The following is a 23,255-nucleotide window of genomic DNA, read 5'->3' as shown; positions in this document are numbered from 1 at the left end:
TACTTTCCTGTCGATTGACCCGTTCCCGTCTATTGCGCGTGCGCGTGCGCGTTCCCGTCTATTGCACGCGCGTGTTCTCGTCTATTGCGCGGGCGCGCGTGCAGGACGACCTGCCGTTACGCTGAAAAAAAATCCTGGCGAGAACCCTGAAAACTGCTATAAAGTGACACAAAAGTATAACAAGTGATACAAAAATAAAGAGAAAATAGACAACAGAGATATAAAAGACTACAAGGAGACGCAAAACAACCATAAAAACAAACTAAAAGACATGAGAGACACAAAACGACTACAAAGAGACACAAAACTAACACAAAGATATGCAAAACAACCACAAAAAAAATGTAAAATTATGCAAAACACAACAAGAATGCACAACAATTACTACAAAGAAACAAACATCTACTACAAAGAGGCAAAAGACGAAACACAGTAACACAAAATGACTACAAAGAGATGCAAAACATCCACAAGGACACACAAATAATGAAACAGAGCCACAAAATGACGATAAAGAGATGCAACATGACTACAAAGATGCAAACTTCTACCACAAAGAGACAAAAGACCTTTAAAGACACAAAAAAAGACATGCAATACCCAACAAATTGATTTAGCAGATTGAATATTTTTGGGATTTTTGATTGCTGGCTGGACAAAACAGGACATCCGATAACGCTGAGATTTGGTCAATAATGAAAGATATTTTTGGGCAAACTGATTAATCAATTATGAAACAAAATATTTGCTGGTTGTAGTCCTTAAAACAGAAATGTCTTCTGTTGATTTAAAGACTTACAAACTGACTTCAGTAATGATGAAGGTGTAATTTTGCATTAATACATTTCAGATTGTTAACTCTCAACTGGTACAGCCTGATAACAGAGACACCTGTGCAATCTGATCTAATCTGTGAGCAGACTGAAAATGTTTTACGAGCTGACTGATGACTCATGTGTGCTGCATCTGAAGGTGTTCCTGTTATTGTGTCCGGTGTATTTCTGCAAGGCAGCGTTTGTGTTGATGATTTAATTGCATCAACATCAGCTTGCAGGAAGTTGATTCAATCAGAGGCGTGGTGGGAGCGGACTGTACCATGTGGAGGAGTGTGTGGAATGGCCTCTTTTGTTTGTGTTTCTTTGTTAAATCGAGCCTCTAAAGGCCAAAGGTCTATTTTAGTCTGAAGCCTTTTCCAAAAACATGGACTGTTTTGATTCTCAGAGTTCTCAGTGCCACGCAGGGTATAAATATTTCATGTTCACCGCACGTACCCTGCAGAACTGAAACACCTAGCGTACTACACTTCGGCTGACCTTTATCTCGTGCAAGGGTTTTCTGATGGGACAAAACTACAATGTGAAGTTAAAGTGACCAAACTGCTGCAGCTAGAAAACCTCAAAAGCGTCCAAAAGTTACAAAAAAAACAATGGCATGTTCGTGGTTACATGGATGACAAGGTCATGGACATCTCGACACTAAAATGCAAAAAGTCTCAGATTTTCATCTCTTTTAGATAACTTTGCATCCCTTAGTCATCATTTTCTGTCTGTTTGTGGCCATTTTCTGCATCTCTTTGTGATCGCTCTGCATCCCTTGTAGTAAATTCTGTATCTCTGGGATAGCTTTGAGTCTCTTCGTGTTCATTTTGCATCTCTTTGGACTTGCTTATCATCCCATTGTGATCAATTTGCAGCCCTCCATCATTGTTTTCTGTCTTTTTGTGGGCATTTTTCATGTCTTTGAGATTGCTTTCATCTCTGGTGGTAAATTTGGCATCTCTTTGGACTTGTTTAGCATCCCATTGTGATCATTTTGCATTCCTTTGTCATGGTTTTCTGTCTCTTTGTGGCCATTATACATCTCTTTGTGATCGCTTTGCATCTCTGGTGGTAAGTTTGGTGTCTCTTTGTGGTCATTTTGCATCTCTGCAAACTTGTTTATCACCCCATTGTGATCATTTTGCATCCCTTTGTAGCTTGGCTTCTCTTTATGGTCGCATGCGTCTATTTGTTGTCATTTTGCATTCCCCTTTCTCTGTTTTGGATGTTTGTGGTAGTTTTGTGAGTCTTTTTGGCATGTTGAATCCATTTGTGGTCATACTAAATCCTCTCCTGACATTGTTTTAGGTTTTTTTGTAGTAACTAAGCAAGTTGTTTTAGTTGTTTTGCATTTATGGGATTTTTTGGCCTTCCTTTCAGTCATTATTCACCTCTGCAGTCATTTTGTGTCCCTTTGTGGTCAATTTGCATCTCTGTGTTTTTTGTTTGCATCTGTGTCCATTTTGCATTCATTTGACATTGTTTTATGGAGTCATTATGTATTTAATTTTGGACATCTGTCATTTTTAGGAATACTATTTAGTTGTTTTCAAGTTGTTTTTCATTTTGCATCTATTATGGTTGTTTGGCTTCCCTTGATGGTCGTTTGCATCTGTTGTAATTTTGCATTCCCTTTTCTCTATTTTGTATGTTTGTGGTAGTTCTGTGAGTCTTTTTGGTCATTTTGAATCCATTTGTGGTCATTTTTCATTATCCAGTTAGCATCTCTCTGTTTTTGTTTGACATCTGTTTGTGTCTATTTTGCATCCCTTTGTCATTGTTTATAGAGTATCGTGTTTCGGGGTTTTTGAACTTTTGATCTGTCATTTTTGGGCATACCGTTCAGTTGTTTTCCAGTTGGTTTTAATTTTGCACTTATTTATGGTTATTTGGTGTCCATTTGTATGTCTTTTGCATTCCTAATACTGTAGTCATTTTGACCTGCCTTGCGGTCAGTGTCGCCATGTACTTGCTTTGTGGTCCTTTTGTGTCCATTTGTACTTTCATTTTGTTTTGGTTGTTCTGCATGTCTTTGTGGTCATTTTGCATTCCCTTTAGGTTGCTTTGCATTTCTTTGAGATTGTTAGTGTCCATGTGCGATCATTTTGTTTTTACAATTTTGTTTTCATCATTAACAATTTTTTTGGGACATTTTCCATTAGTATGGTTGCTTTGCATCTCTTTGTGGTCATTTTGCATCCCCTTGAAGTTGGTTTTCCATCCCATTTGAGGTTTTTTTTCATCAGTCTGAGGATTTTGCATCGCTTTGAGGTTGGTTGTGTCCATTTGCGGTAATTTTTCTTCTTTGTGCTAGTTATAGACAATTTGTTTTCATCATTGATTATTTTGTTTTGGTTGTTCTGCATCTCTTTGTGGACACTTTCTTTCTTTGTGGTTGCTTTGCATCTCTTTGTGGTCATTTTGCAACTCTTTGAGGTTGGTTTTGCAACCCGTTTGAGGTTGGTTGTGTCCATTTGCATTAATTTTGCTTCTTTGTACTAGTTTTGCACAATTTTGTTTTCGTCATTAATAATTTTCTTTTGGTTGTTCTGCATCTCTTTGGGGACATTTTCCCTCGCTATGATTGCTTTGTATCTCTTTGAGGTTGGTTGTGTCCATTTGCCATAATTTTGCTTCTTTGTTCTCATTTTGCACAATTTTGTTTTTGTCATTCGTCATTTTTTTTTTTTACTTGTTCTGCATCTCTTTGTAGACATTTTCCATCTATGTGGTTGGTCTGCATCCCTTTGAGGTTGGTTCTGTCCATTTGCAGTAATTTTGCATCTCTGAGGTCATTTCGCACTATTCTCTTTTCGTCATTATTCATTTTTTTTAGTTGTTTTGCATCTCTTGGTAGACATTTTCCATCTCTGTGGTTGTTTTGCACCTCTACATGGACATTTTGCATAATTTTTATGCAATTTTGCTTCTCTTTATGGTCAGTTTAGCTTGTGCCTGTGTTTCTTCAGTGCCCCTTTGTGATTATATTTGTGAGTTTTTAACTTTTGACCAAAAATGTGAAAAGTTTCTTCATTGTTCTTGTTTTTAAAATCTGACTTTCCATATGTTTTCACTTTTGTTTTAGAAACCATTATAGTTTTTGTTCAGAGCCTTCTGGGCTGAAGTTAAAACAAACGAACCTTGTTGTCTTCTGCTTTGTCACTTCATTGGGCCACAGTAACATCAGCTTCATCAGACTACTGCGACCTCTGACCTCCATACAGAACAAACTCTCATCAGGAAGCTGACGTACTCGCCTCTTTCAGGGTGAATCACGGTGTGTTTACAGCTCAAGGATGTTGGGGGCAGGGGGGTGACCTTGGTGGAGGATCTTTTGGGAACGGGCTCACCCACTCCCACTTCCCCGGGTGAAGGAGGGAGGTGGAGGGTGGCCAGACGTTCTCCTGACCTGTGCTTGAGGTTCATCGAAGCCGAGCGTAGATGTGCTTCCTCACTTTGTTAGAGAGGCAGGAATGAGTCAGAGCGCTCTGACACCGTTAATACTGAAGGTGAAACAAAAGAGCTGCATTCTTGTCTACTGTTTCAACTACACTGCTGCCTCACATCTCCCTAATATAGAAGTGAGATACATGAAACTATTTTCTCATCACTACCTCGACTGTATCCTGCTGTAATGTCAAAAAATCATTAAAGGGTAAATGCAATTAGAATTTCTGAGATTTATTAGCTTTGAAACAGAAAAGAAGCTCATAGGTGTGTTTGATTTCTTTAACTGTGCAGCCTGAGGCCTCAGATAATAAACAAAAGTCAGCCAACTCTGCTTTTCTAGAGACGGAAGATTGATTCTTCTGCTAAAAAAGTGTAAAGTTTGGTGGTTGTTTTGTGGCCCTTTGTGTTTGTTTGCCATCTTCTGGTGGTAGTTTATGTGTCTTTAAGGTAATTTTCTGTCCCCTTATGTTGGTTTTGCATCTTCTTACGTTAGTAATGTGTGTGTCTTTGTGGTAATTTTGCATCCCTTTGTGGTGTTTTATTTTTTGCTCATTTGTGGTTGTTTAATGTTCCTTTATGTTGGTTTTCCATCTCCTCATGGTCATTTCACATCACTTCGTGGTGGTATTGTATGTCTTTGTGGTCATTTTACATCTCATTGTGGTCGTTTTATATGTCCTTGTGATCATTTTACATCCCTTTGTGGCAGTTTTGTGTGTCTTTGTGATAAATTTACATCTATCTGCGGTTATCCTTTGTGATGGTTTTTTTTTGGTCATTTGTGGGTTTTTGTGTCCCTTTATGTTGGTTTTGCATCTCCTTGTGGCAATTTTATTCCTTTGTGGTAATTTTGCATCCCTTTGTGATCATTGTGCATCCCTATGTGGTTGTTTTGTGTGTCTTTGTGGTCAATTTACATCGCTTTATGGTGGTTTTGTGTGTCTTTGTGGTCAATTTACATCGCTTTGTGGTGGTTTTGTGTGTCTTAGTGGTCATTTACATCTCTGTGGTGGTTTGTGTGTCTTTGTGGTCAATTTACATCTATTTGCGGTCACTTTTTATCCCTTTGTGGTCATTTTACATCCCTTTGTGGTGTTTTTTTGTTTGTTTATTTGTGATTGTTTGTGTCCCTTTAGGTTTTACATCTTCTTTTGGTTCATTGTGGTCATTTTGGTACTTTTATTGTCACTGACCTGAGGAAACTCATAAATTAAAACTAGTCATGGGGTTATTTTGTGTGTGATCGTACCTGGAGCCTGGACTTCTATTCTCTCTGGTTCAGATAACTGTAATCAGACCCAAACTTCCGGAGTCCAGCTGAGGATCAGAGTCTGTCAAAGAAAGAAACACAGCAAACTGTAAACAGACTGTGACCCAAGGAGGTTACAATTAAAATATTAAAGCTGCAAGCAGCACTGAACGGGTCCTCGCATCCTTGCTGGTCGGCGACCCCAAGCATTTCCACCAGGTAATGCTGCTACAGAGTGTATTAGGCCCATGAATGTGACGAGGGCTGGATTCTTAGCACACAGGTTAAATTTCAGGCAGATTGGAGCATGTACAGGCTATTTATGCAGCACTTTCCGTCCATCCACCAGGTGGTGCTATCTCTGTGACTGTACAGTGGTCTATGAAACTCATCAGGAACTGGTCTCTTGATCAAACATGTAAGTTTGAGGCAGATTGCAGCATGTATAGGGGATTTACATAAGACGTCCTGCTTGATTTGTAACATTAAAGTTCAGTTGGCCACCATGGCCACGCCCTTTGAGTTTTGTGAACAATTTTCACAAATACTCAACCGAAGGCGTGCAGTATATATTGTCCCAATTTCAGATGTTTTGGAGCTATTGCCTGTGAGAAATGAATTGTTGAAAATGATCAAAAACACCAAAAATCTGACATTTAATTCAAAATGGCAACTTCCTGTTGGGTTTAGAGAATGACTCCAAGAGACTTTTTTGTTTGCACTGACAAGCTACATTTGCATGCCAAATTTCATAGTCAGAGGTGAAAGTCTCTGTGGAGGCTATTCTTAAAAATGCTGTAGAGGGCGCTATGGAACATGCTGTGAATGTATTTTGGCCAATAAATGTGATCAGGCCAGGACTTTGATTAAATGTGTGAGTTCTGAGGTAGATTGGAGCATGCAGAGGATAGTTAGATAGCACTTGATGTTTCATGGCGAACCATCAAAATTCTGGAGGTCGCCATGTCCACACCCTTTGACTCTGGAAGAATCTTTTAATAACTTTTGATCATAACATCGGTTGTATACCCTGGCAAAATTTGAGGTCTCTCGGAGTTAACCCCGAGGAGGAGTTCGCTCTCAAAAATTCAAAAAATAGAGAAAATTTATCCACGTAATTCAAAATGGCGGACTTCCTGTGGAGTTTAGGGGATGGCTCCAAGAGGCTTTTGTGTGTCCTGGTGTGCTCTATAGGCCACCCAAATTTGTGGATGGAGGTGAAACGTGCTGCCGGGGCTGTTTGTTAAACATACTGTAGGGGGCGCTATAGTACATGCCCTGCAGAGATGCATACAGTGTTATTCCTTGAGACGACTGTGATGTGTGTGTAAATTTGGTGTGAACTGTTGAACATTCTAAGCCTGTCAAAAAGTACTTGTTTGTCACAAAAACAACGCGTTGCCACGGCAACAGCATTCATCAAATATCAAAATCTTCACACTGTGGTATGTCTGGGGGTGAAGAATCAGCTGACAATTTTCAGAATGATATGAAAAAGTTTGGAGCAATGGTGTGTGCAAATGTAATTCTAAACTTCTTGTTACCAATAGTGGCACTATGACTTTTTCTAAAATTTCCACCGTGGATGTCCTCACACCGGGCCTGGTGTCCAGCACATGAAGTTTGGGGCAGATATGATGAGGATTTGCTGAGATATAAGCTTTTTAGAAATCATGGCGAGACATCAAAATTCGCCGTGCCGCCACAGACACGCCTTTTTGATGACACATCACCATTTTAACTGTGAATCATCATCAACATGTTTAGGTTTATATCACCACATTTGAGGTGAATCTGAGCAAGAGACAAAGAATAATACATCAAAGTGTAAAAAATTACATTGTCTGTTGTCAGCAGGTGGCGCTCTGACTGTGAATGGATTTCATCATATGGATGTGATCAGGGCAGGAATCTGATCATACATGTAAAGTTTCAGGCAGATTGGAGCATGTTCAGGGCATTTACACAGCACTTGAAATTTCATGGCAAAGGATCAAAATTCCACAGACCGCCACGGACACGCCCTTTGACTTTGAAAAAAGATTTTAATAAATTTTGCTCATTAAGGCCTCCTGTATATACTGGTCGAATTGAGGCAAATTAGAGTTTCCCCCTGGGAGGAGTTCGCTCTGGAAAAAAATGAAAAATGGGCAAAATCTGACATTCAACGCAAAATAGCTCACTTCCTGTTGGGTTTGGAATATGGCTGTCACTGACTTTTTTGTTCAGTCTGATGTGCTTCATATGTGTACCAAATTTGGTAGCTGAAGGTGAAACATGATGGCCGTGGAAAGTGTAGGGGGCGCTATGGAGCCATTTTGCTACACACCTCCACATGCTCTAAAGAATATGAAATTTTTCGCCAGTTGTGATGTGTGTGCAAATTTTCATGACTTCTCGAGCATGTTCAGGCCCTGAAAAATGCAGTTCTTTTGGCAGGATAATAATAATAATTAAAGCTGCAAGCAGCGTTGAACGGGTCCTCGCATCCTTGCTGGTCGGCGACCCCAAGCATGTCCACCAGGAAATGCTGCTACAGAGTGTATTTAGGCCCATGAATGTCACGAGGGCTGGATTCTGAAAACACAGTTGAAATTTCAGGCAGATTGGAGCATGTACAGGTTATTTATGCAGCACTTTCTGTCCATCCACCAGGTGGCGCTATCTCTGTGACCTGTATAGTGGTCTATGAAACTCATCAGGACTGGACTCTGATCAAACATGTAAAGTTTGAGGCAGATTGCAGCATGTACAGGGGATTTACACAAGACGTCCTGCTTCATGGCGTAACATTAAAGTTCAGTTGGCCGCCATGGCAACACCCTTTGAGTTTTGTGAACAATTTTCACAAATATGCAACCTGAAGGCATGTTTTATATATTTTTTCCAAATTCAGGTGTTTTGGAGTTATTGCCTGTGAGAAATGAATTGTTGAAAATGATCAAAAACACCAAAAATCTGACATTTAATTCAAAATGGCCAACTTCCTGTTGGGTTTAGAGAATGACTCCAACAGACTTTTTTGTTTGCACTGACGTGCTACATATGCATGCCAAATTTCATAGTCATAGGTGAAAGTCTGTATGGAGGCTATTTTTTAAATGCTTTAGGGGGCGCTATGGCACATGCTGTGAATGTATTTTTGCCAATAAATGTGATCAGGACAGGACTATGTTTAATCATGTGAGGTCTGAGGTAGATTGGAGCATGCAGAGGATAGTTACACACGTGGACAAAATTGTTGGTACCCCTCAGTTAAAGAAGGAAAAACCCACAATTCTCACTGAAATCACTTGAAACTCACAAAAGTAACAATAAATAAAAATTTATTGAAAATTAAATAATCAAAATCAGCCATCACTTTTGAATTGTTGATTAACATAATTATTTAAAAAAACAAACTAATGAAATAGGGCTGGACAAAAATGATGGTACCCATAACTTAATATTTTGTTGCACAACCTTTTGAGGCAATCACTGCAATTAAACGATTTCTGTATTTGTCAATGAGCGTTCTGCAGCTGTCAACAGGTATTTTGGCCCACTCCTCATGAGCAAACAGCTCCAGTTGTCTCAGGTTTGATGGGTGTCTTCTCCAAATGGCATGTTTCAGCTCCTTCCACATATGTTCAATGGGATTCAGATCTGGGCTCATAGAAGGCCACTTTAGAATAGTCCAACGCTTTTCTCTCAGCCATTCTTGGGTGTTTTTGGCTGTGTGTTTTGGATCGTTGTCCTGTTGGAAGACCCATGACCTGCGACTGAGACCAAGCTTTCTGACACTAGGCAGCACATTTCTCTCCAGAATGCCTTGATAGTCTTCAGATTTCATCGTACCTTGCACACTTTCAAGACACCCTGTGCCAGATGCAGCAAAGCAGCCCCAAAACATTACTGAGCCTCCTCCATGTTTCACCGTAGGGACAGTGTTCTTTTCTTCGTATGCTTGGTTTTTGAGTCTATGAACATAGAGTTGATGTGCCTTACCAAAAAGCTCCAGTTTGGTCTCATCTGTCCAAAGGACATTCTCCCAGAAGCTTTGTGGCTTGTCAACATGCATTTTTGCAAATTCCAGTCTCGCTTTTTATGAGTTTTTTTCAGCAGTGGTGTCCTCCTTGGTCGTCTCCCATGAAGTCCACTTTGGCTCAAACAACGACGAATGGTGCGATCTGACACTGATGTACCTTGCCCTTGGAGTTCACCTTTAATTTCTTTGGAGGTTGCTCTGGGCTCTTTGGATACAATTCCAACGATCCGTCTCTTCAATTTGTCATCAATTTTCCTCTTGCGGCCACGTCCAGGGAGGTTGGCTACTGTCCCGTGGGTCTTGAACTTCTGAATAATATGAGCCACTGTTGTCACAGGAACTTCAAGCTGTTTAGAGATGGTCTTATAGCCTTTACCTTTAAGATGTTTGTCTATAATTTTTTTTCGGACGTCCTGGGACAATTCTCTCCTTCGCTTTCTGTTGTCCATGTTCAGTGTGGTACACACCTTTTCACCAAACAGCAGGGTGACTACTTGTCTCCCTTTAAATAGGCAGACTGACTGATTATGAGTTTGGAAACACCTGTGATGTCAATTAAATGACACACCTGAGTTAATCATGTCACTCTGGTCAAATAGTTTTCAATCTTTTATAGAGGTACCATCATTTTTGTCCAGGCCTGTTTCATTAGTTTGTTTTTTTAAATAATTATGTTAATCAACAATTCAAAAGTAATGGCTGTTTTTGATGATTTAATTTTCAATAAATTTTTATTTATTGTTACTTTTGTGAGTTTCAAGTGATTTCAGTGAGAATTGTGGGTTTTTCCTTCTTTAACTGAGGGGTACCAACAATTTTGTCCACGTGTGTAGGTAGCACTTGATGTTTCATGGCGAACCATCAAAATTCTGGAGGTCGCCATGTCCACACCCTTTGACTCTGGAAGAATCTTTTAATAACTTTTGATCATAACATCGTGTTGTATACCCTGGTAAAATTTGAGGTCTCTCGGAGTTAACCCATAGCAGGAGTTCGCTCTCAAAAATTAAAAAAATAGAGAAAATTTTTCCACGTAATTCTAAATGGCGGACTTCCTGTGGAGTTTAGGGGATGGCTCCAAGAGGCTTTTTTGTGTGTCCTGGTGTGCTCGATAGGCCTCCCAAATTTTGTGGATGTCGGTGAAACATGCTGCCGGGGCTGCTTATTAAACATACTGCAGGGGGCGCTATAGCACATGCCCTGTAGAGATGCATACAGTGTTATTCCTTGAGACGACTGTGATGTGTGTGTAAATTTTGGTGAGCTGTTGAACATTCTAAGCCTGTCAAAAAGTACTTTGTTTGTCACAAAAACAACGCGTTGCCACGGCAACAGCATTTCATCAAATATCAAAATCTTCACGCTGTGGTATTGTCTGGGGGTGAAGAATCAGCTGACCAATTTTCAGAATGATATGACAAAGTTTGGAGCAATGATGTGTGCAAATGTAATTTCTAAACTGCTTGTTACCAATAGGTGGCGCTATGACTTTTTCTAAAGTTTTCAGTGTGGATGTCCTCAAACTGGTTCTGGTGTCCAGCACATGAAGTTTGGGGCAGATCGGATCCTTTGCAGCTGAGATATGAACACTTCAATTTTCATGGCGAAACATCAAACTTTGCCATCCCGCCACAGACACGCCTTTTCATGACACGTCACCATTTTTTCTGTGATTCATCATCAATGTGTTCAGGGTTATGTCACAACATCGAAGGTGAATCTGAGCAACAGGCTAAGAATAGTACATGAAAGTCTAAAAAATGTCAAATTCTTGATACCACAAGGTAGCGCTGTGACTGTTAATCATTCTTGCTATATGGATGTCATCGAGGCAGGTCTGTGATCATACATGTAAAATTTCATTCAGATTGGAGCATGTTCAGGAGAGTGAGACAGCATTTCCTGTTTCATGGCGAAGGATCAAATTTCGACAGGCCGCCACGACCACACCCTTTAACTATGGAGGAAGATTTTAATAGCTTTTCCTCAGGAAGGCCAGCTGTATGTACTGGCAAAATGTCAGATGGCTCAGACTTTCCCCCTAGGAGGAGTTCATCATAGATTTTGTACAGTTAACGCATGATGGCGCACTTCCTGTTGGGTTTAGAGCATGGCTGTGATTGACTTTTTTGTGTTTCCTGATGTGCTGCATATGCCTCCCAAATTTTGTAAGTCGAGACCAAATTCCGTCTGAGTTGGCCTAATACCACTTTTTAAAATTTTGTAGGGGGCGCTATGGAGCCATTTTGCCACACACCTCCACATGCCCGAAAAAATATTAAATTTTTCGCCAGTTCTGATGTGTGTGCAAATTTTCATGACTTTTCGAGCATGTTCAGGCCATGAAAAATGCAGTTCTTTTGGCAGGATAATAATAATAATAATTAAAGCTGCAAGCAGCGTTGAACGGGTCCTCGCATCCTTGCTGGTCAGCAACCTCAAGCATCTCCACCAGGCAATGCTACGACTGAGAGCGTATTCAGGCCCATGAATGTCACAAAGGCTTGATTCTGAGCGCACAGGTCAAATTTCAGGCAGATTGGAGCATGTACAGGCTATTAATTCAGCACATTGTGTCCATCCACCAGGTGGCGCTATCTGTGTGACTGTATATTGGTCTATGAAACTCATCAAGACTGGACTCTGATCAAACAGTTTGAGGCAGATTGCAGCATGTACAGGGGATTTACACAAGATGTCCTGCTTCATGACGTAACATTAAAGTTCCGTTGGCCGCCATGGCCACGCCCTTAGAGTTTTGTGAACAATTTTCGCAAATATGCAACCTGAAGACGTGTCTTATATATTGTCCCAAATTCAGGTGTTTTGGAGTTATTGCCTGTGACAAATGAATTGTTGAAAATGACCAAAACTACCAAAAATCTAACATTTAATTCAAAATAGCGGACTTCCTGTTGGTTTTAGAGAATGATTCCAAGAGACTTTTTTGTTTGTACTGACGTGCTACATATGCATGCCAAATTTCATAGTCATAGGTGAAAGTCTGTGTGGAGGCTATTTTTTAAATGCTTTAGGGGGCGCTATGGTACATGCTGTGAATGTATTTTGGCCTATAAATGTGATCAGGACAGGACTGTGTTTAATCATGTGAGGTCTGAGGTAGATTGGAGCATGCAGAGGATAGTTAGATAGCACTTTATGTTTCATGGCGAACCATCAAAATTCTGGAGGTCGCCATGTCCACACCCTTTGACTCTGGAAGAATCTTTTAATAACTTTTGATCATAACATCGTGTTGTATACCCTGGTAAAATTTCAGGTCTCTGGGAGTTAACCCCTAGGAGGAGTTCGCTCTCAAAAATTCAAAAAATAGAGAAAATTTATCCATGTAATTCTAAATGGCGGACTTCCTGTTGAGTTTAGGGGATGGCTCCAAGAGGCTTTTTTGTGCATCGTGATGTGCTCTATCGGCCTCCCAAATTTTGTGGATGTCGGTGAAACATGCTGCCGGGGCTGTTTATTAAACATACTGTAGGGGGCGCTATAGCACATGCCCTGCAGAGATGCATACAGTGTTATTCCTTGAGGGGACAGTGATGTGTGTGTAAATTTCAGTGAGCTGTTGAGCATTCTAAGCCTGTCAAAAAGTACTTTGTTTGTCACAAAAACAACGCGTTGGCACGGCAACAGCATTTCATCAAATATCAAAATCTTCACACTGTGGTATTGTCTGGGGGTGAAGAATCAGCTGACCAATTTTCAGAATGATATGAAAAAGTTTGGAGCAATGGTGTGTGCAAATGTAATTTCTAAACTTCTTGTTACCAATAGGTGGCGCTATGACTTTTTCCAAAATTTTCACCGTGGATGACCTCACACTGGGAATGGTGTCCAGCACATGAAGTTTGGGGCAGATACGATTCGGATTTGCTGAGATATAAACATTTTAGTCGTCATGGCGAGACATCTAAATTCGCCGCGCCGCCACAGACACACCTTTTTATGACACGTCACCATTTTCACTGTGAATAATCATCAACATGTTAAGGTTTATTTCACCACATTTGAGGTGAATCTGAGTAAGAGACAAAGAATAATACATCAAAGTGTAAAAAACGACATTTTCTGTTGCCAGCAGGTGGCGCTCTGACTGTGAATGGATTTCATCATATGGATGTGATCAGGGCAGGAATCTGATCATACATATAAAGTTTCAGGCAGATTGGAGCATGTTCAGGGCATTTACACACAACTTGAAATTTCATGGCGAAGGATCAAAATTCCACAGACCGCCACGGACACGCCCTTTGACTTTTGAAAAAGATTTTAATAACTTTTGCTCATTAAGGCCTCCTGTATGTACTGGTTGAATTTGAGGCGAATTGGAGTTTCCCCCTGGGAGGAGTTCGCTCTGGGAAAAAAATGAAAAATGGGCAAAATCTCACATTCAACTTAAAATAGCTCACTTCCTGTTGGGTTTGGAATATGGCTGTCACTGACGTTTTTGTTCAGTCTGATGTGCTGCATATGTGTACCAAATTTGGTAGCTGTAGGTGAAACATGATGGCCGTGGGAAAGTGTAGGGGGCGCTATGGAGCCATTTTGCCACACACCTCCACAATTCCTTTAAAATATGAAATTTTTCACCAGTCCTGATGTGTGTACAAATTTTCATGAGTTTTTGAGCATGTTTAGGCCCTCAAAAATGCAATTGTTCTGAGAGACAAATAATAATAATTAAAGCTGCGAGCAGCGTTGAACGGGTCCTCGCATCCTTGCTGGTCGGCGACCCCAAGCATGTCCACCAGGCAATGCTGCGACAAAGTGTATTTAGGCTCATGGATGTAACGAGGACTGGATTCTGAGCACTCAGGTCAAATTTCAGACAGATTGGAGCATGTACAAACTATTTTTGCAGCACTTTGTGTCCATCCACCAGGTGGCACTATGTCTGTGACTGTATAGTGGTCTATGAAACTCATCAGGACTGGACTCTGATCAAACATGTAAAGTTTGAGGTAGATTACAGCATGTACAGGCGATTTACACAAGACATCCTGCTTCATGGCGTAACATTAAAGTTCAGTTGGCCGCCATGGCCATGCCCTTTGAGTTTTGTGAACAATTTTCGCAAATATGCAACCTGAAGGCGTTTCTTATATATTTTCCCAAATTCAGGTGTTTTGGAGTTATTGCCAGTGACAAATGAATTGTTGAAAATGACCAAAAACACCAAAAATCTGACATTTAATTCAAAATGGCTGACTTTCTGTTGTGTTTAGAGAATGACTCCAAGAGACTTTTTTGCTTGCACTTATGTGCTACATATGCATGCCAAATTTCATAGTCATAGGTGAAAGTCTCTGTGGAGGCTATTATTAAAATGCTTTAGGGGGCGCTATGGAACATGCTGTGAATGTATTTTGGCCAATAAATGTGATCAGGACAGGACTGTGTTTAATCATGTGAGGTCTGAGGTAGATTGGAGCATGCAGAGGATAGTTAGGTAGCACTTGATGTTTCATGGCGAACCATCAAAATTCTGGATGTCGCCATGTCCACACCCTTTGACTCTGCAAGAATCTTTTAATAACTTTTGATCATAACATCGTGTTGTATATCCTGGCAAAATTTCAGCTCTCGAGACCTTAACCCCAAGGAGGAGTTCGCTCTCAAAAATGAAAAAAATACAGAAATTTTATCCACTTAATTCAAAATGGCGGACTTCCTGTTGAGTTTAGGGGATGGCTCCAAGAGGCTTTTTTGTGTGTCCTGGTGTGCTCTATAGGCCTCCCAAATTTTGTGGATGTCGGTGAAACATGCTGCGGGGGCTGTTTCTTAAACATACTGCAGGGGGCGCTATAGCACATGCCCTGCAGAAATGCATACAGTGTTATTCCTTGAGACGACTGTGATGTGTGTGTAAATTTTGGTGAGCTGTTGAACATTCTAAGCCTGTCAAAAAGTACTTTGTTTGTCACAAAAACAACGCGTTGCCACGGCAACAGCATTTCATCAAATATCAAAATCTTCACACTGTGGTATTGTCTGGGGGTGAAGAATCAGCTGACCAATTTTCAGAATGATATGACAAAGTTTGGAGCAATGATGTGTGCAAATGTAATTTCTAAACTGCTTGTTACCAAGAGGTGGCGCTATGACTTTTTCTAAATTTTTCAGTGTGGATGTCCTCAAACTGGTTCTGGTGTCCAGCACATGAAGTTTGGGGCAGATAGGATCCTTTGCAGCTGAGATATGAACACTTCAATTTTCATGGCGAAACATCAAACTTTGCCGTCCCGCCACAGACACGCCTTTTCATCACACGTCACCATTTTTTCTGTGCTTCATCATCAATGTGTTCAGGCTTATGTCACAACATCTGAGGTGAATCTGAGCAACAGGCGAAGAATAGTACATGAAAGTCTAAAAAATGTTAAATTCTTGATACCACAAGGTGGCGCTGTGACTGTGAATGAATCTTGCTGTATGGATGTCATCGAGGCAGGTCTGTGATCATACATGTAAAGTTTCATTCAGATCGGAGCATGTTCAGGAGAGTTAGACAGCATTTCCTGTTTCATGGCGAAGGATCAAATTTCGACAGGCCGCCACGACCACACCCTTTAACTATGGAGGAAGATTTTGATAACTTTTTCTCAGGAAGGTCTGCTGTATGTACTGGCAAAATTTCAGATCGCTCAGACTTTTCCCCTAGGAGGAGTTCATCATAGATTTTGTACAGTTAACGCATGATGGCGCACTTCCTGTTGGGTGTAGAGCATGGCTGTGATTGACTTTTTTGTGTTTCCTGATGTGCTGCATATGCCTCCCAAATTTTTTAGCTCTCGGCCAAATTCCCTCCGAGTTGGCCTAATACCACTTTTTAAAATTTTGTAGGGGGCGCTATGGAGCCATTTTGCCACACACCTCCACATGCCCTAAAAAATATGAAATTTTTCGCCAGTTCTGATGTGTGTGCAAATTTTCATGACTTTTCGAGCATGTTCAGGCCCTGAAAAATGCAGTTGTTTTGGCAGAATAATAATAATAATAATAATAAAAAACCCTAAGGTTCCAATAGGGTCCTTCGGCACCGTTGGTGCTCGGACCCTAATTAAAGCTGCGAGCAGCGTTGAACGGGTCCTCGCATCCTTGCTGTTCGGCGACCCCAAGCATGTCCACCAGGCAATGCTGCGACAAAGTTTATTTAGGCTCATGGATGTAACGAGGACTGGATTCTCAGCACTCAGGTCAAATTTCAGACAGATTGGAGCATGTACAGACTATTTTTGCAGCACTTTGTGTCCATCCACCAGGTGGCACTATGTCTGTGACTGTATAGTGGTCTATGAAACTCATCAGGACTGGACTCTGATCAAACATGTAAAGTTTGAGGTAGATTACAGCATGTACAGTGGATTTACACAAGACATCCTGCTTCATGGCGTAACATTAAAGTTCAGTTGGCCGCCATGGCCATGCCCTTTGAGTTTTGTGAACAATTTTCGCAAACATGCAACCTGAAGGCGTTTCTTATATATTTTCCCAAATTCAGGTGTTTTGGAGTTATTGCCAGTGACAAATGAATTGTTGAAAATGACCAAAAACACCAAAAATCTGACATTTAATTCAAAATGGCTGACTTTCTGTTGTGTTTAGAGAATGACTCCAAGAGACTTTTTTGCTTGCACTGATGTGCTACATATGCATGTCAAATTTCATAGTCATAGGTGAAAGTCTGTGTGGAGGCTATTTTTTAAATTCTTTTAGGGGGCGCTATGGTAGATGCTGTGAATGTATTTTGGCCAATAAATGTGATCAGGACAGGACTGTGTTTAATCATGTGAGGTCTGAGGTAGATTGGAGCATGCAGAGGATAGTTAGGTAGCACTTGATGTTTCATGGCGAACCATCAAAATTCTGGAGGTCGCCATGTCCACACCCTTTGACTCTGCAAGAATCTTTTAATAACTTTTGATCATAACATCGTGTTGTATATCCTGGCAAAATTTCAGCTCTCTAGACCTTAACCCCGAGGAGGAGTTCGCTCTCAAAAATGAAAAAAATACAGAAATTTTATCCACTTAATTCAAAATGGCGGACTTCCTGTTGAGTTTAGGGGATGGCTCCAAGAGGCTTTTTTGTGTGTCCTGGTGTGCTCTATAGGCCTCCCAAATTTTGTGGATGTAGGTGAAACATGCTGCCGGGGCTGTTTATTAAACATACTGCAGGGGGCGCTATAGCACATGCCCTGCAGAGATGCATACAGTGTTATTCCTTGAGACGACTGTGATGTGTGTGTAAATTTTGGTGAGCTGTTGAACATTCTAAGCCTGTCAAAAAGTACTTTGTTTGTCACAAAAACAACGCGTTGCCACGGCAACAGCATTTCATCAAATATCAAAATCTTCACACTGTGGTATTGTCTGGGGTGAAGAATCAGCTGACCAATTTTCAGAATGATATGACAAAGTTTGGAACAATGATGTGTGCAAATGTAATTTCTAAACTGCTGGTTACCAAGAGGTGGCGCTATGACTTTTTCTAAATTTTTCAGTGTGGATGTCCTCAAACTGGTTCTGGTGTCCAGCACATGAAGTTTGGGGCAGATAGGATCCTTTGCAGCTGAGATATGAACACTTCAATTTTCATGGCGAAACATCAAACTTTGCCGTCCCGCCACAGACACGCCTTTTCATCACACGTCACCATTTTTTCTGTGCTTCATCATCAATGTGTTCAGGCTTATGTCACAACATCTGAGGTGAATCTGAGCAACAGGCTAAGAATAGTACATGAAAGTGTAAAACTTGTCAAATTCTTGATACCACAAGGTGGCGCTGTGACTGTGAATGAATCTTGCTATATGGATGTCATCGAGGCAGGTCTGTGATCATACATGTAAAGTTTCATTCAGATTGGAGCATGTTCAGGAGAGTTACACAGCATTTCCTGTTTCATGGCGAAGGATCAAATTTCGACAGGCCGCCACGACCACACCCTTTAACTATGGAGGAAGATTTTGATAACTTTTTCTCAGGAAGGCCTGCTGTATGTACTGGCAAAATTTCAGATCGCTAAGACTTTCCCCCGAGGAGGAGTTCATCATAGATTTTGTACGTTAACGCATGATGGCGCACTTCCTGTTGGGTTTAGAGCATGGCTGTGATTGACTTTTTTGTGTTTCCTGATGTGCTGCATATGCCTCCCAAATTTTTTAGCTCTCGGCCAAATTCCCTCCGAGTTGGCCTAATACCACTTTTTAAAATTTTGTAGGGGGCGCTATGGAGCCATTTTGTCATACACTACCACAATTCCTTTAGAATATAAAATTTTTCACCAGTTCTGGTGTGTGTACAAATTTTCATGAGTTTTTGAGCATGTTTAGGCCCTCAAAAATGCAGTTGTTCTGAGAGACAAATAATAATAATAATAATAATAATAATAATAATAAACCGTAGGGTTCCAATAGGGTCCTTTGGCACCGTTGGTGCCTTGGACAGCCGGTGCCCTTGCACCGCCTGTCCTCGGCACCTCGGTGCTCGGACCCTAATAATAATAATTAAAGCTGCAAGCAGCGATGGACGGGTCCTCGCATCCACGCTGGTCGTGAATCCACGCACGTCCACCAGGTGGCGCTGTGACTGAGAGTGTATGTCGGCCTCTGAATCGCATCTGGACCAGAGTCCAATCATACATTTAAAATTTCAGCCAGACTGTAGCATGTTCAGAGCAGTTATAGAGCATTTCCTGTCTATCCACCAGGTGGCGCTGTAACTCAGAGTGTATTTCACACAGTGGATGTGATGAGGGTTGGACTCTGATCACTCATGAAAAGTTTCAGGCTGATTTGATCATGTAGAGGCCAGTTATACAGCATTTACTGTCCCTCCATCAGGTGGCGCTGCGACTGAGAGTGTCTGTTGGCCTGTAGATGTGATCAGGATTGGATTGTGATCACACATGGAAAGTTTGAGGCAGATTGGAGCATGCAGAGGAGAGTTATACAGCAGTTGATGTTTCATGGCGAAGCATCAAAACGCTGATGGTCGCCATGGCCACGCCATTTGGCTTCTGGTTAAACTTTTGATAACTTTTCCAAACCAAGTCCTGCTGTGTGGACTGACAAAATTTCAGGTCTCCTGGAATTATCCCCTAGGAGGTATTAACTCTCAAAAATGAGAAAAATCATCAAAAATCTCACAATTAATCCAAGATGGCCGACTTCCTGTTGGGTTTAGGACATGGCTCCAAGAGGCTTTTTTGTGCGTCCTGATGTGCTCTATAAGCCTCCCAAATTTCATGGATGTAGGTGAAACGTGCTGGGGGGGCTGTTTGTTAAAAATACTGTAGGGGGCGCTATAGCATGTGCAGTGCCGAGATGCATACAGTGTTGTTCCTTGGGTCAATGGTGATGTGTGTGGTAATTTTTGTGAGCATTGGAGTATTCCTAACCTGTCAGAAAGGGCTTTGTTTTTCATGGCGATATTTGGTTGCTACGGCAACAGCGTTACATGAAATGTCACACCCTTCACAGTGTGTGATTGTCAAGAGGTGAAGACTCGACTGACCAATTTCCAGCATGATATCACCAAGTTTGGGGCCATTGTACCTGAAAATATAAGGCCTTAAACTTACTATTACCAACAGGTGGCGCTATGACTTTTTCAAAATTTATGAGTGTGGATGTGTTCAGACTGGACCTGGTATCCAGCATGTGAAGTCTGAGGCAGATAGGATGTTGTTCAGCTGAGATATGAATCGTTAAATTTTCATGGCGAAACATCGAAATTGGTTTGGCCGCCACAGACACGCCCTTTGATGACAAGTCACCATTTTCACTGGGATGCATCATCAATGTGTTTAGGCTGTTGTCACTGCATTTGAAGTGAATATGATCAACTGGGTAACAATAGGGCATGAAAGTGTAAAAGATGTCTATTTCCTGAAACCACAAGGTGGCGCTATGACTGTCAATGAATATCCCTATGTGGATGACATCAGGACAGGACTGTCATCATACATGTAAAGTTTCAGGCAGATTGGAGCATGTTGAGAAGAATTAGACACCACTTCCTGTTTCATGGCGAAGGATCAGTTGTTTGAGGCTCCGCCATGGCCACACCTTTTGGCTTCTGGTTGAGTTTTTGATAACTTTTCATCAGAAAGGTCTGGTGCATGTACTGGCCAAATTTCAGTTCTCTCAGACTTATCCACTAGGAGCTATAAATTTTGACAAATGTACAGCAAATTCAAGATGGCCGACTTCCTGTTGGGTTTAGGGTGTGGCTGTGATTGACTTTTTGGTGTGTCCTGATGTGGTGCATATGCCCACCAAATATTGTAGCTGTAAATAAAACATTGTGGAAGTTGGCCTAATGACCACTGTTTCAATTTTGCAGGTGGCGCTATAGAGCCATTTTTTCACACATATGCGCAACTCCCATAAAATATCAAATTTTTCGCCAGTCCTGATGTGCACGCCAAATTTCACGCGTTTTGGTTCATGATAAGGCCGCCAAAAAGGCAAGTCATTTCCCGAGGAGCGATTAAGTTTGAAAAATTTACAGCAAATTGAAGGTGGCCGACTTCCTGTTGGGTTTAGGGCGTGGCTGTAATTGACTTTTTGGTGTGTCCAGATGTTCTGCATATGCCCACCAAATATTGTAGCTGTACATGAAACATTGTGGCAGTTGGCCTAATGACTACTTTTTCAAGTTTGCAGGTGGCGCTATAGAGCCATTTTGCCACGCACATGCGCAACTCCCATAAAATATCAAATTTTTCGCCAGTCCTGATGTGCATGCCAAATTTCACGCGTTTTGGAGTATGATAAGGCCGCCAAAAAGCCAATTTACTTTACGGGAGAAAAAAAAAAAATAATAATAATAATAATAATAATAATAATTAAAGCTGCGAGCAGCGTTGGACCGGTCCTCGCATCCTTGCTGGTCGGCAACCCCAGGCATGTCCACCAGGCAATGCTGCGACAAAGTGTATTTAGGCTCATGGATGTAACGAGGACTGGATTCTGAGCACTCAGGTCAAATTTCAGACAGATTGGAGCATGTACAGACTATTTTTGCAGCACTTTGTGTCCATCCACCAGGTGGAACTATGTCTGTGACTGTATAGTGGTCTATGAAACTCGTCAGGCCTGGACTCTGATCAAACATGTAAAGTTTGAGGTAGATTACAGCATGTACAGGGGATTTACACAAGACGTCCTGCTTCATGGCGTAACATTAAAGTTCAGTTGGCCGCCATGGCCATGCCCTTTGAGTTTTGTGAACAATTTTCGCAAATATGCAACCTGAAGGCGTTTCTTATATATTTTCCCAAATTCAGGTGTTTTGGAGTTATTGCCAGTGACAAATGAATTGTTGAAAATGACCAAAAACACCAAAAATCTGACATTTAATTCAAAATGGCTGACTTTCTGTTGTGTTTAGAGAATGACTCCAAGAGACTTTTTTGCTTGCACTGATGTGCTACATATGCATGCCAAATTTCATAGTCATAGGTGAAAGTCTGTGTGGAGGCTATTTTTTAAATTCTTTTAGGGGGCGCTATGGTAGATGCTGTGAATGTATTTTGGCCAATAAATGTGATCAGGACAGGACTGTGTTTAATCATGTGAGGTCTGAGGTAGATTGGAGCATGCAGAGGATAGTTAGGTAGCACTTGATGTTTCATGGCGAACCATCAAAATTCTGGAGGTCGCCATGTCCACACCCTTTGACTCTGCAAGAATCTTTTAATAACTTTTGATCATAACATCGTGTTGTATATCCTGGCAAAATTTCAGTTCTCTAGAGCTTAGCACCTCGGAGGAGTTCGCTCTCAAAAATTCAAAAAATAGAGAAAATTTGTCCACTTAATTCAAAATGGCGGACTTCCTGTTGGGTTTAGGGGATGGCTCCAAGAGGCTTTTTTGTGTGTCCTGGTGTGCTCTATAGGTCTCCCAAATTTTGTGGATGCAGGTGAAACGTGATGCCGGGGCTGTTTATTAAATATACTGCAGGGGGCGCTATAGCACATGCCCTGTGGAGATGCATACAGTGTTATTCCTTGAGACGACTGTGATGTGTGTGTAAATTTTGGTGAGCTGTTGAACATTCTAAGCCTGTCAAAAAGTACTTTGTTTGTCACAAAAACAACGCGTTGCCACGGCAACAGCATTTCATCAAATATCAAAATCTTCACACTGTGGTATTGTCTGGGGGTGAAGAATTAGCTGACCAATTTTCAGAATGATATGACAAAGTTTGGAGCAATGATGTGTGCAAATGTAATTTCTAAACTGCTTGTTACCAAGAGGTGGCGCTATGACTTTTTCTAAATTTTTCAGTGTGGATGTCCTCAAACTGGTTCTGGTGTCCAGCACATGAAGTTTGGGGCAGATAGGATCCTTTGCAGCTGAGATATGAACACTTCAATTTTCATGGCGAAACATCAAACTTTGCCGTCCCGCCACAGACACGCCTTTTCATCACACGTCACCATTTTTTCTGTGCTTCATCATCAATGTGTTCAGGCTTATGTCACAACATCTGAGGTGAATCTGAGCAACAGGCTAAGAATAGTACATGAAAGTGTAAAAAATGTCAAATTCTTGATACCACAAGGTGGCGCTGTGACTGTGAATGAATCTTGCTGTATGGATGTCATCGAGGCAGGTCTGTGATCATACATGTAAAGTTTCATTCAGATCGGAGCATGTTCAGGAGAGTTAGACAGCATTTCC

The 23,255-nt window shown here is 41.2% G+C and overlaps 1 long non-coding RNA gene across 1 annotated transcript; it reads left to right on the top strand.

The window, feature by feature from the left end:
• The first annotated feature begins 14,025 nt into the window (after window positions 1–14,025).
• Window positions 14,026–22,299, top strand: LOC127537445 (uncharacterized). Its single transcript, XR_007947069.1, has 3 exons — window positions 14,026–14,378; window positions 16,759–16,903; window positions 21,697–22,299. It is a non-coding gene; the product is annotated as an uncharacterized LOC127537445 (long non-coding RNA).
• The last annotated feature ends 956 nt before the right edge of the window (window positions 22,300–23,255 follow it).

The sequence above is a fragment of the Acanthochromis polyacanthus genome, chromosome 15, assembly GCF_021347895.1.
Source record: "Acanthochromis polyacanthus isolate Apoly-LR-REF ecotype Palm Island chromosome 15, KAUST_Apoly_ChrSc, whole genome shotgun sequence".
NCBI classification, from domain to species: Eukaryota; Metazoa; Chordata; class Actinopteri; family Pomacentridae; genus Acanthochromis; species Acanthochromis polyacanthus.
This window is presented reverse-complemented; position numbering and strand designations above follow the sequence as displayed.